The sequence below is a fragment of the Solanum tuberosum genome, unplaced genomic scaffold, assembly GCF_000226075.1.
Source record: "Solanum tuberosum cultivar DM 1-3 516 R44 unplaced genomic scaffold, SolTub_3.0 scf00664, whole genome shotgun sequence".
Lineage (NCBI taxonomy): Eukaryota > Viridiplantae > Streptophyta > Magnoliopsida > Solanales > Solanaceae > Solanum > Solanum tuberosum.
The window spans coordinates 106,822-120,195 of NW_006239604.1; the positions used below are offsets into that span (position 1 = coordinate 106,822).

The 13,374-nt window shown below is 30.2% G+C and overlaps 1 pseudogene; it reads left to right on the forward strand.

Annotated features, from left to right (window-relative positions):
* Window positions 1-9,099, forward strand: part of LOC107058885 (sugar carrier protein C-like) — a 21,375-nt pseudogene extending 12,276 nt beyond the window's left edge.
* Window positions 9,100-13,374: the final 4,275 nt, after the last annotated feature.

Consider the following 13,374-nt stretch of genomic DNA (forward strand, 5'->3'; position numbering starts at 1 on the left):
TCTTAACTTTCTACTAGTATGTTTCTTACTTTGTTTCACAAACGTTTTAACTTTGTTTTAAGACTTATAGTTCAAGCTGAGTAAAGAGTAAAGAGTAAAGATTGAAGTCATTTGTTCAAAGAAGTATATGAGAACTATGTATTTCCAAAGAGTTTAAAAAATATTTTCACATTTGAGCAAGCTTAGATTAGTTCCTCTTTTGTATGTATAAAACTACTATGATTATGAATAAATAAATCCTCCCATTCCTAAGCAAAAAAAAGAAAAAGAAAGGGAACATCGATTCCAAGAGAGCTTTTAAGCTAAGTTTTGAGTAATTATCTCAAACCAATGAAAGAAGTTTGTTTTAAGAACATATGAGCTAAGTATATTTTGGGAGTAGTATTGAGCACCGATATGGGGATACGAGTTCATATTAACTCAAGTCTCCATAAACCATGTAGCCATCATGGGTAGTAAAGGATCATACTTTTTAGATGAATCCGTAAGTGTGCTTTTAACATAGACTAGTGGATCCACTTAGATAAGGCGTTCTATACGACTGCAAAGTATAGGACAGTTCTGGCAGCGTGGGCAAGACGTTGTATCACCACTTAGACTCATAGTGATGGTTGTCGGTTAGAGAATCTCCCACAGAAACTATATTAATTTATTATATGAGCAAAGTTAAGTTTGTTATTGCATTTTCTTTAACTAACTAAGTTGTTTTCCGCTGTTTTACAAGCTTTTCATATATTGCATGTGTTTTATTGTTTTATATTGAGTTAAGTTATTCATGAGTCAAGGTAAGTGTTCCTTTCAGATTCTTTTCAAGCCTATGTTATGTTTAGCATTCCAACTCGCATACTCGTACATTCAATGTATTGATGCCAGTTGGCCTGCATCTTATTATGATGCAGACACAGGTAACCAGGATCATCACCCAACGCCTCGTTGATCCAGTTGAGCACTCATAGTTAGTTGGTAAGCCTCATTGCATTCCGAAGGACTCCTTTTACTTTGCTTTCAGTATTTCATTGTTAGGATGATCGGGGGTCTTGTCCCGACATCCCTCTTTATTTTAGAGGATTCTTAGACAGTCAGTTGTCTTTACATTATTCTTTCATATGTTAAGGCTTGAGTTGCCATTTTGGCTAAGTTGAATATTTGACTTTTAAAACGTTCTAAGTATTTTATTAAGCAGTTGAGTAGAGATGCATTGAATCTTTGTATTTATGTTTTTAAGTCTTTCACTGAGTAAGTAAGCCAGGCTAAGGATTTGCTTGGGGCCAGCAATGGTTCTCGAATGCCGGCCACGCCCAGGGTATAGGCTCGGGGCTTGACATTACACACCTTGAAGTTAAAAATATTTGAGACTTTTAATTAAAAATGAAAAAGTATTTACTACTTTACCATAATCTCTAATTTGTTTTTAGCCAATATCTTTTTCACTTTTTTGTTTTGGTGTTTAACTAATCCGAATTCAGCCAAAAAAATTTAGTTTATGGTAAAAGATATTGATGAAGTAGTATCACATGACACATCTTACATTAACGTAAATCCGCCCCTGAACGCAAGCATGGATTTGAGTCTTGATTCGAACATGCACTTGTTCCAACGTAAAATGAGTAGTTTTTTCCAGCGAGAAATCCACAAAATACACTGCAGATCATTGAATTTTGTAAGCTCAAAACCCACAATCTAGCAGTCTAAACTGCAAACTAGGCCATAGTGGTCCAAGACAGGAAAGAAATGAAGTTTTTGCACAAAATGTTCTTATTTTGGGGGTGATTTTTAATTTTTATTTGTATTGTTATTTATTTAATAAAAAAATATGGATCAATATATTCTTATTTATGATCTAATTTCACAAGACATAAATTTTAAAAACTTTTGTCTTGTCTGACATAAGTTCTATACATAGGAATTAAGTAATATAGTTGTGTAATGTCTAATTCTCTCGATATAAATTTAGAGAATTTTTGTCTTATCCAACATAAGTTATGTAGAAATAAGTTCCTCTTACGAAATAACTTTGTGTGTTTGATACTGAATTTATCAGCATAAATTTGTAGAAACCAAGTTATGTCTTGTTATAAGGCATAACTTGTGTGTTTTAAATTGAACTTATGTCTCTAATAAAAAAATTTACAACACAGTTAGTTGATTACCTATTCGATTCTCCATCTTATAATCTTGTTTTCTCTATCCCTATTTTATTTTATTTTAAATAATAATATCATATGTTTCTAACATCATAAGTTTTGTAGGGGTAAAATTATGCTCGTAAGACATAACTTTGCATTGTATTATGATTTTAAAATATAAACTTGTGTTTTGTGATTTTCTTTTAGATATTAGAGATATTTTCCATAAATTTTTTATTTAAAGAGCTGAAAGACAAGACCTTAAGATCAATTTATTTAAAAAAAAAAAAAAAAAAAAGGCCAAAATAAAGTATGAATGACACAATAGAAATGCTTATAATTATTAGATAGAATAACATGACATATTTAAATTTCACTTTTTAGTGGTTCCAAAATATTTGTAATCACTGAACAATATCAGAGAATATGCTTGGTCTGTGAAGTTTAATTTTGGAATTGATGGAAAATGAGTCCTCTCTACTTTCATCCTAAAATGAAAAGCCAAAATATATTTTCAATATTTTGAGTTATCACATGAAATTGAGAGAGCAAGTTCCAAATTATAAATGAAAAAAAATTATTTAATTTGCGGGTTTTTATTCTAAACTAATAGATATATAAGGTAAGTTAGAATATACACAATTACCATTTAACTATTGTTAGTTAATATAAATGTTTACACTATTAAATGACTTAAGCTATAATAATGATTTTGTATACATAGCCAATAAAGATAATTATTTACCATTATACAGATACATGATCTTAAGAAAAAACAAAAAAATAACATATATTTACAAAGTCAATGTTGCACCATCACTTACCTATAATGAGCGGAAATATTGTAAGGGGAAGGAAAAAGTTAATCTGCTGAAGAGCACATAAATAAACATCATGGAGAGGGGAAAAGTTGGAGTAATAATTATATAATTTTTTTTTTTACAAAATAGCAACAAATGGGAGAAAAAAACAAAGAAAGAAGGAAAAAAGGAAATAAATAGCTAGGGACCATGACAAAAAGTTTTCGATTTTAAATTTTGGGGGTAAAAAAATTCTTGATAGGGAGTATTGTAGCCGAAGAAGCCTTAAACAGTTTGAATTAATCAGATTCTAATATGAATATCGAACATGAAATGAGAAATTTTAAAAAAAAAATTGACAAAAAAGATGTGTCTAGTTGCCTTAATGAGAGAAATTACAAATGTGATAATTAATATTCTAATTTTTCATTATAACTCCCAAAACAAAAAGGAGGAGGAAAATGAATCATCATATCTCAACTATCCTGAAAAAATTACAACTTCTTGCGTGATCCCTTTGAGTGACCAAAATGTTGTAGTTAAAGTATTGTTACCAATACAATAAATAATATCATTTAATTAGTATTAAGTGATTAATTGTCAGAATGTTGTGTTAAGAAAAAAATTCTAAACAACATTTATAAAGAGTATTTGTTATAAATATTCTTATTCATTAGTGTTAATAAATAAAACATAACGATAACTATATATATATATTACTACTGCTGAATAATTATCGCAAAATAATTCTTTATTTGTTAGGATGTATTTCGCTAAATTAGAACAATATTACTAAATAAATTGCTTGATCGAAGTTAGTGTGTATATATACATGAAGATGATCGATATAAGACCCCAACCTCTTACCATATATAGTTACTATTTATAAAAATGAAAAAACCTTAGCAAGAAACTTTGGATTTGTGGACTTTAATCTCATTCAACTCAATGATTACAATCTTAAAGCTAAATTAATTAACTAAAGTTGGACGAAAGTAGGTAAATATATTGTTCAACTTTTTCCTTTTCACGCGTAACATGTCGATGAATTAAAAAATTACACAAGAGTACTAAAATTTTGCGTTTGAGTAATAGATTAAAACTTTATAAAATAAGGGTAGTGAATGTTGTTAATTACATATAGCTAATTTAAAGGAAGAAATATTTCTATATTGTAGTTCTTAAATGGAGTAACACAAAACAGATATAATTGCATGTCAAATATCTTATGATCTTGAATGTTTACAAAGAAATTGTGACATCAAAGATTATCTTTCTCAAAGCTAAAGAGAAAACGAAACATATATTCCTTTGAAGAAATATCTCATAAATTCTTAGGATATTAAAAATCTGAAAAACTCATCTTCGTAATGTATAGTTGTTTTCTTGACAATATTAGATATTTTAAGAAACAAAGCAATACATGTCAATGAACTGATTTAGAGCCTTACGAATACAGCAAAACATACAAAAATATATTTATTAGAGGCCTAGGAAGCCACAGTCTTTCCAAATATTTAAACTGTTTTTTTCGCAGACTTGTACTTTCAAGAACACATTTGACAGATGTGAATGAAACTTTTCCTACTAACTATCCAAATCTCACGACAACACTCTTCCATATCTCTATAATTTGCAAGTTTCAAATATCTTTCTCATGATTGCTTCATAACAGTCTGGGATAATATTTTCCATCTAACATTTCTTCATACAGTGTGGCAACGGTTGGAGTAAACTAACGAGACTTTTGGAGTAAATCTCTCGTTTAGATTACTCAAAAAGTCTCGTTAGATTATTCCAACGTTGCCACGCTCTATGAAGAAATGTTATATGGAAAATATTATCACAGACTGTAACGAAGCCATCATGAGAAAGATAATTATTAAAACTGGAAAATATAGAGATATGGAAGACTGTTGCCATGAGCTGTGGATATATAGTTAGTAGGAATAGTTTTATCACCTTTGTGAAATGTGTTCTTAAAAGTACAAGTTGGCGAAAAAATAATCTGGCCAAACAATTTGAATCTTCGTAAAGACTATGGCTACATAGGCATCGAAATATATATATTTTTGTATGTTTTACCTACATTTTTGTATTGTTAGAAAACAATTATGAAGAATCAGAACAGTTGGGACTGTGATTTTGATGGTGGTGATTCTCCCTGATGATTGCTGTTGGTCACTACCTCTAGAGATGTTATTGCCCAAAAAATTGATCTTTTTGCTATTCTCCTCTTGATAGATGATTAGTGAATCTTTCTACTTCTTGTTATTTTCCAAGAAATAAGTCACTTTGAGAACATATACAAGTAAAATTCAGTATGTTAAGTCTCATTCTAGATAGTGATAACTATATATACCCACATGCTACTACACAACAATAATTTATTACTGTCAGGTATCAGTCACCATCACCACTAGCTATTATCAATAATACAGTGAATCTAGAGAGATTCATTTTGCAAGTTTTATTATTGTTGTTAAATATAATATAACAATAATTATATTACTATCGCAAATTATGGCGGTATGTATCGCTTTTCAACACCTAAAGCAAATGTGTCTATTTGTTTAATTTTATATAAATTTAAGTGTTTACTTGTGCACATCCAAAATTAAAAACATAGATATGAATTAAGACCAAGTTAAAAGACACATTTATGTATGATGGCATAAAATAATACTCCACTTTTTTATTAGCTACCATATATCTTGGAAATCAGTAACACACATTATTACAGTTAGATAGAGATCATGATTCATGTTGGCACATATATATTTCTCGTTGATACATTATTGCAATATTATAGTATATGTATGGGCATGTACTAAACAGTCTTAAACAACTTAGAAAAAAGAAAATTAAAAAAAGGCTTGTAACAGTCGTTTGAGGCAAATCACGTGTGTGTATGCAAATGGATTCATCCGTTCTGATCTATTTTAAAATCAGAAAAGGGTCATATTTATCGCTGTACTCTTAGAAAAGGGTCATATTTACCCTTCATTATACTTTTTTAATATATTTGCCCTTGTCATCCAACTTTGAGGCCCCTTCATCCGTTAAATCTCCTTATTCCCACCTATGTGGCACCTACGTGGAGTTCATTTTCTCCTAATTAAATCTAAACATTATTTAAATTGTTTTAACTCAGCCCACACGATTAAATCCTTTCCACTGACCAAAATAAATCCAACTTTGATTCCTCTGCTTAATTTTTTACCATGGGCGTTTTATACAACAAACATAGAAAATTATATATATCGTTTTTCACATCATACAACAATAAGATTAAGAACTCATACAAATTTTAACATTTAATCCAATAATTTTTTGTTAAGTACAACCAACTTTCATCTTTAATCTCGATTTGATTAAAAAAAAAAGGTAGAATTTTTACAAACAATCTACACGTACGTGCTCTGTTTTTCCGATTGGCTCAGACGGTGGAGAAGGTGAGGTGAAGTTCAACAATGGAGATGGAGGATTCAAGTTGGTTTCTGGTGGCTACATGATTGTTACACGGTGGTTATTCATGGAGAAACGGGGATGAGATGAGACTAAATTCGATGCAACTACTAGAAAACTTCTAAATATCTAAGATTATTTAATGTTGTTCGGAAATATATTTATTTGGTGGATCTGATTTGATTGTTCAAGGGTGGTGTTTCAGTTTTGCCATCTCTAAACTTCTATGTTCTCTAGTATTCCTCTCCAGACTTCCAAATTAATCAATGGAAGCTCTGCAATATTCATTCCCCTATTCAACTCCATTAATTCATCTCATAAACCTATCATAAATCATAAATCAAAACTTGAGTCTAGTTTAATTGAGCTTGTGGCATGATCAGTTGGTGCGTCGACTTTAACAAAATTGTGGGCAGTTAAAATTTAAATAATGTTTTAGATTTATTTAGGAGGAAATAAAATCCACGTGGGCGCCACATAGGTAATTTATGTGGGAATATGGAGATTTAACGGATGAAGGGTAAATATGGCTTCTAAGTTGGATGGCAAGGACAAATATATCAAAAAAGTATAACAAGGGTAAATATGACCCTTTTCTAAGAATATAATGGCAAATATGACCCTTTTCCGTTTTAAAATAAAATGACCTATTTAAAACTATTGAAGATGAAGACAAGAGAGATCTATCATGTGTTTGGTTAGGAGTTGTTTAAAGATATTTTTATTGATACAGTATTTTAAATTTTGTTAGGTATTGAATAGATGTCAAAATTTTGATAAATATACTTTTGGTAATGTGAAAAATTAGTTCTATGTAATTTACTACGAAATTTTATATGAATTTTCTTTCAAGATTTTACTTTACTTTAATTTCTATAGAATGGCAACAAGATGAAGAGCAGGACGACCACTACATAGTTTGATTGTACATTGTGTAGCCAAAATTGGACATAGGTCTATTCTGTGTTATTTAGAACAAAACCAAGGGTATTTTTGTATTTTTCGCATGTTCTTTCTTCAATTACTCTGCTTCTCGATGATTCTCCAATTTTCTTTAACCCTCCCTTTCAGTCTCTCCTATTTTTCCAAACCAAATCATTTGATTAGCTTTCAAAATTTAGGAGAAGTTTCTCAAATAGCTTATCAACCATACTTTGAAACACCCACTCGGATTAATCAGCAAAAAATTCATCCCTATATCGAAGATTCAAGTTTTCTTTACTAGGTGTTACATACATTTGACTTGTAAAAAGTTAGAGAAAAAGACAAATAGTTATGGAAAAATTTGATATATTCCACCAGTAATGCGCAAAAAGACCTTGCAAAATCTTTGCTCCTTAGTTTTCTGCTTTAGTAAACCTCATTCAATTAATTCTACAACTTTGAAGATGTGTAGGAAGTTTAGGAACAAGAAGATCCAGATTTTCTCAAGTATCCAACGCCACCCGCGTTAGAGGTAATTAACGGCTAGACCCCTTTCTGTAATTATTTCTTTGTGTGCATTGTTCTGAAATAGTAAGATGCTATTTCATAAAGGAGAAGCAATCTTGGATGTTAGATGAAGAGTTTGTAAGAAAGATGTGCTAGCTGGATTAACCTCTAAGTGCATTTTGTGCTTATTTTTATTTAAGCAACAAAAAATCTGAATTTTGGTTCAACATACTGTTCAAATGCCTCAATTGTCTCATTTGGCCAAGTTTGAGATCTACTGATTTTTATATATAACAATAAATTTGTGATCTGCATACTACAAGTCCAACAAACTGTTGCAGTTGAACATACATCTTAAATTAAAGATGTGTATAATGTATCAAAATACTATCTTAATCTTGACATTTTAAACATGTTAGGTAGAATGTTAAAATTAGAGAGTCATCCTATGTAGAAAGAAAGAGACATTCTCTTTTAATCAGAGCAAAAACGATGACAATAAGACACTAAAAAATTGAAATAGAGGACTAATTATTTGTCGTTTTCTTCTTTTAGTTTCAGTTAAGCTTGATATCTTTGTTGCATGGTGATTAACATTGTTTTTGTTTCATTGAATTGGAGTTTGTTCCACTATACCTATCTGTAATGGCTCCATAAAAGTACATAGGAGCACTCAACATTGGTTTTCAACTGTCCATCATAATTGGTATACTTGGAGCCCATGTCTTGAACTATTTCTTTGCCAAGATTCATGGGGGGTGAAGATTGAGCTTAGGAGGTACCATGGTACCTGTATTAATCATCACAGTAGGCTCATTGTTCCTCCCCGAGACCTAAATTCCATGATAGAATGTGGTAATCACAACAAAGCCAAGTTTAAGCTAAAGAGAATTAGGGGAGTTGAAGATATAGATGAAGAGTTTAACGATTTAGTTGTGGCAAATGAAATCTCTAGGAAAATAGAACACCCTTGGAGGAATTTGTTGCAAAAAAATATATGCCACATCTCACCATGGCAATTATGATTCCATTTTTCTAGCAACTTACTGGAATCAATGTGATTATGTTCTATGAATCAGTGTTGTTTAAGACTATTGGTTTTGGTGCTGATACTTCAGCTTTGTCTATTGTTATCACTGGTGGAGTCAATATCACTGCCACTGTAGTTTCTATTTACTACTATATATGTTGATAAATTGGGGAAGGAGATTCTTGTTTCTTCAAGTGGGATTTCAAATGCACTTTTGCCAAGTAAGTTAATTTTATTCATTTCATGTTCTTGGAATTTTTCATGGTGAAACTTTCGTTGGTTCTATTACATGACTGATTCCCTCTATTTGACATATCGTAAGAATGGATTCTACTTAGAATGACTATATTTCGTCGTAGTTAGCCAAACATATTTAGATCCATAAGGATATAGTTGACTAAAAACTATGAGGTATTTTGAGGACAACATTAATTTGTGACTGAGATACCAACATTGATGAATCGAACCTAGAGATCTCAAGCTCAAGTCGATGTGGAATTCACGGCAAAATAATAAGAAATAGAAGAAGCAAGTTATGTACACAATTAATGTTTGGTTAAAGGTTGTACCTTTACCTTCTATAGTTTTGCACTCATCTTGATCAAAGACTGCACTTTATTAACTCAATTGACTTCTCCCAAACTCATAAAAAGAAGGAATTTTAGCTTAGAACTAAATCACTATGAAGTTGGACTAATGGAAAATAGTATAATTTGAGGGACACAATTGGGATCCATTTAGAATCTAGAAGGGTCAAAGCTCAGTTGTTCCCTTTTTGTCTTCTTTGTCTCTTTGCTATTCCACTATATTAATCTTTAAAATTCCTTTTTTCTTTAGTCATTATTTATTCTTTTTCCCCCCTTTGGCTTACTACCAGTCTACCACTACTCTATTTCTTCTACAATAAATTTTGAGAAAAAAAATAAATATCGAAACTTTCTTGAAGATATTATTAACTAATTTGACAAAACTTTTACAAAGACAACCTTTTTAACGATTTTTAGGTTTATATTGAAAGGCAGTTTGATTTGTTTATGTTGTTTTTGCACCCTCTTGTCCAACTATAAAGATTCACAAACCAAACTTGTTTGTTCTGTTTTTTGAGATGAGAAATCTTTATTACTGCTGAGTAACTCCAATTTCAAATGGTTAAGAAAATACTTTTTCTATACCTCTTGAGTTTTGAATATATAGTGACTGGCTCGACCACTTTTGAGTTTCCTTTCTCTAATCGAATTCATTCCTCTAAAGGTACTATCCTTTCTACTGTGGATCCATCAATTTACTGTTTTTAGGCTTGTTAGTGTTAATGACTACTTTCATATGATTTTAGTTTTTGTCAAGAATTGTTTAGTTTTCACCAATGACAATATTGTAGTCTGATAGTTAAAGCCTGAAAGTGTGAAGTTAAATTTGTGATTTTAGTGGAGAAAAAAAACGAAGATCGAAACTTTCTTGAAGATCTTATTAACAAATTTGACAAAACTTTTACAAAGACAACCTTTTTAACGATTTTTTAGGTTTATATTGAAAGGCAGTTTGATTTGTTTATGTTGTTTTTGCACCTTCTTGTCCAACTATAAAGATTCACAAACCAAACTTGTTTGTCCTGTTTTTTGAGATGAGAAATCTTTATTACTGCTGAGTAACTCCAATTTCAAATGGTTAAGAAAATACTTTTTCTATACCTCTTGAGTTTTGAATATATAGTGACTGGCTCGACCACTTTTGAGTTTCCTTTCTCTAATCGAATTCATTCCTCTAAAGGTACTATCCTTTCTACCTTGGATCCATCAATTTACTGTTTTTAGACTTGTTAGTGTTAATGACTACTTTCATATGATTTTAGTTTTTGTCAAGAATTGTTTAGTTTTCACCAATGACAATATTGTAGTCTGATAGTTAAAGCCTGAAAGTGTGAAGTTAAATTTGTGATTTTAGTGAAAATTGAGTTTTAAGTGATCTTGATTTACAAGTATAACTCAAAATTTGATTGACTTGTGTGGAGGTTGATGATTTGACACTGCATATGGATATATCTCATTGGAACGTTTGTGTTGTGAATATATATACTAGAAAAAATGGCCCGTGTCAGCACGGGCCCAATATTATTAAAACCAAACTTATTAATATATTTCTGTCAAAATAACAAATATTAGGATAAAGTTATATATAGCATAAACTCATATGGAAAAATATTTTTAGTTAAACTGCACTATATATATATTTAAATAAAAGAAATATATTTTTATTTTTTTCGTGGCCTTGCTCTTTCATTTCGTAACGTCTACTTAATTACTTCCTTTATTTCATATTAACTGAGTTTTCTGGATCTTTTTCATTGTTCAAAATAATCGAATTGTCCCAAGTTGAAGATAGATGCTTGAATTGTTTTTCATATTTGGTCATTTCTTTAATGGAGTTTGATATTTTTTAAGACATAAATTGCACTACTTACAAAGTTATGTTTATGATTTACAAAAGATAATATTGGATATTATGGTTTAAATTATGTCCTTGAATTTATTTTTTTAATAAGTATGCGTTGTCTCACAAATTCAGTTAATACGAAATAAAGAGATTGTAAAAAAACAATTGAACTATTCTTCAATAAGTGTTGGATCCTTACTGTTATTAAGACTCTACTATTTCATTCATTCATTTTCGGTGCAAAGCCCTCCAGCTAGGGAACTCTTCATTGTAGAGAATTCTTCTTTCGATAATTTCATTTACATCTTCAAAAAATGTGATCGTGACTCATAAAATTTTCGTCGATCGTCTTATTACTATAAATATTTTGATGATGTGGAAGACATACAAACACATTGAATTTTTAACTCATGAATCATTAATAAGCCATGAGAAACTTAATTCGAAAAGAAAATTATTAAGTACTACAAATAAAATCTCGGCATTAGTTAAAAATATTTAGGATCAGTTTAGTCAACAGAAATGAGAATGGACATTGCTACTTGATCTTTGGTATACTTCAGAGATTCATGTGTAACATCTGACAAAAAAATAAAAATATCCTTGATTTTCTCAAATATAATAAACATTGAGCAAAATAATACAATATATGACAGTTTAATATTAATTTTTATTAACACTAAACAATACTAATTACCGCAAAATGTTCGAGTTCTATACGTTTGTTAATAATTTTCTCCACTTGAATATTTTTATGTACAAAAGCTGACCAACGGGAGCCACATCTACGATATAGTGTAGGCATTATACAATGGGTCCCACTATATTCACTCACTTTAGTGTAGGGCATTTTCTGTAATTTTATAGAAAAGAAGGTACTTTTTTAAAGTCATTAATATTGTGCAAATATCAAAGCACAAAAGACAGCCTTTTCAGGCAAACTTTATCTTATAAAAAAATGCTTTATAGACAATTATACGCTCACACTTTTCACTACAAATAACTAAAGGAAAAAATTCATACCCAATTTATAGAAGACGAAATACAGGAAAAAGTGTGAAAATTAGAGGACACTTTCTTGATAATTCATGGGTTGTTCCTTACCATCCATATTTACTTTGTAAATTCAACTGTCATATAAATGTAGAGATTTGTTCAGATATAAAAGTTGTTAAGTACATTTATAAATACATTTGCAAAGGACATGATAAAATAGCATTTCATATACAGACTAATGATGTAAACCTAGAGATAGATGAAATAAAAGAATATCAATCTGCTAGGTGGGTATCACCACCTGAAGTTGCATGGAGAATATTCGCTTTTCCTATTAGCGAAATGAGTCCAAGTGTATATCATCTACAACTACATCTTGATGGACAACAACTTGTTTCCTTCAAAAGTACTGACAACATTAGTAAAATTGCAAGTAATCCCATGATAAGAAAAACAATGTTAACCAAAAATTTTTTTAATGAATAAATCAAACAAAGAAGCTATGGACCTAAATTTATTATATCGTGAATTTCCAGAACATTTTGTATGGTCAACAACAAATAAAATGTGGACACGTTGTAAAAGAGATCATATTATTGGACGTGTAGTGACATGTCATCCAACCGAAGGAGAAAGATACTATCTTAGACTTCTTTTAATGAACGTAAGAGGGCCAAAATCATATGAAGATCTGTGAACTGTAAATGGAGTACAATATAATTCATTTAGAGAAGCTGCAGAAAAAAAGAGAACTATTACTTGTGATAATAATTTGGTAGAATGCATGTCTGAAGCTACAAGTTATCAAATGCCATCCAGTTTAAGACAATTATTTGCTATGTTATTGATTTATTGTAATCCAACAAATCCTAGAGAATTATGGGAAAGATTTGAAAATCCAATGTCTGAAGATTTCAAAAAAAGTTCAAAGTTAAATGTAAGAGAAATACGTTATAAAGTATTAAATTATATTAATGATATTCTTCATTCAATGGGTCATGACATTAATGAATTTGAACTAATTTCAGAATATATCAAACCTTCATCAATAGCAAGAGAAGCTAAAGAAGTTCATTACGAAAGAAATATCATT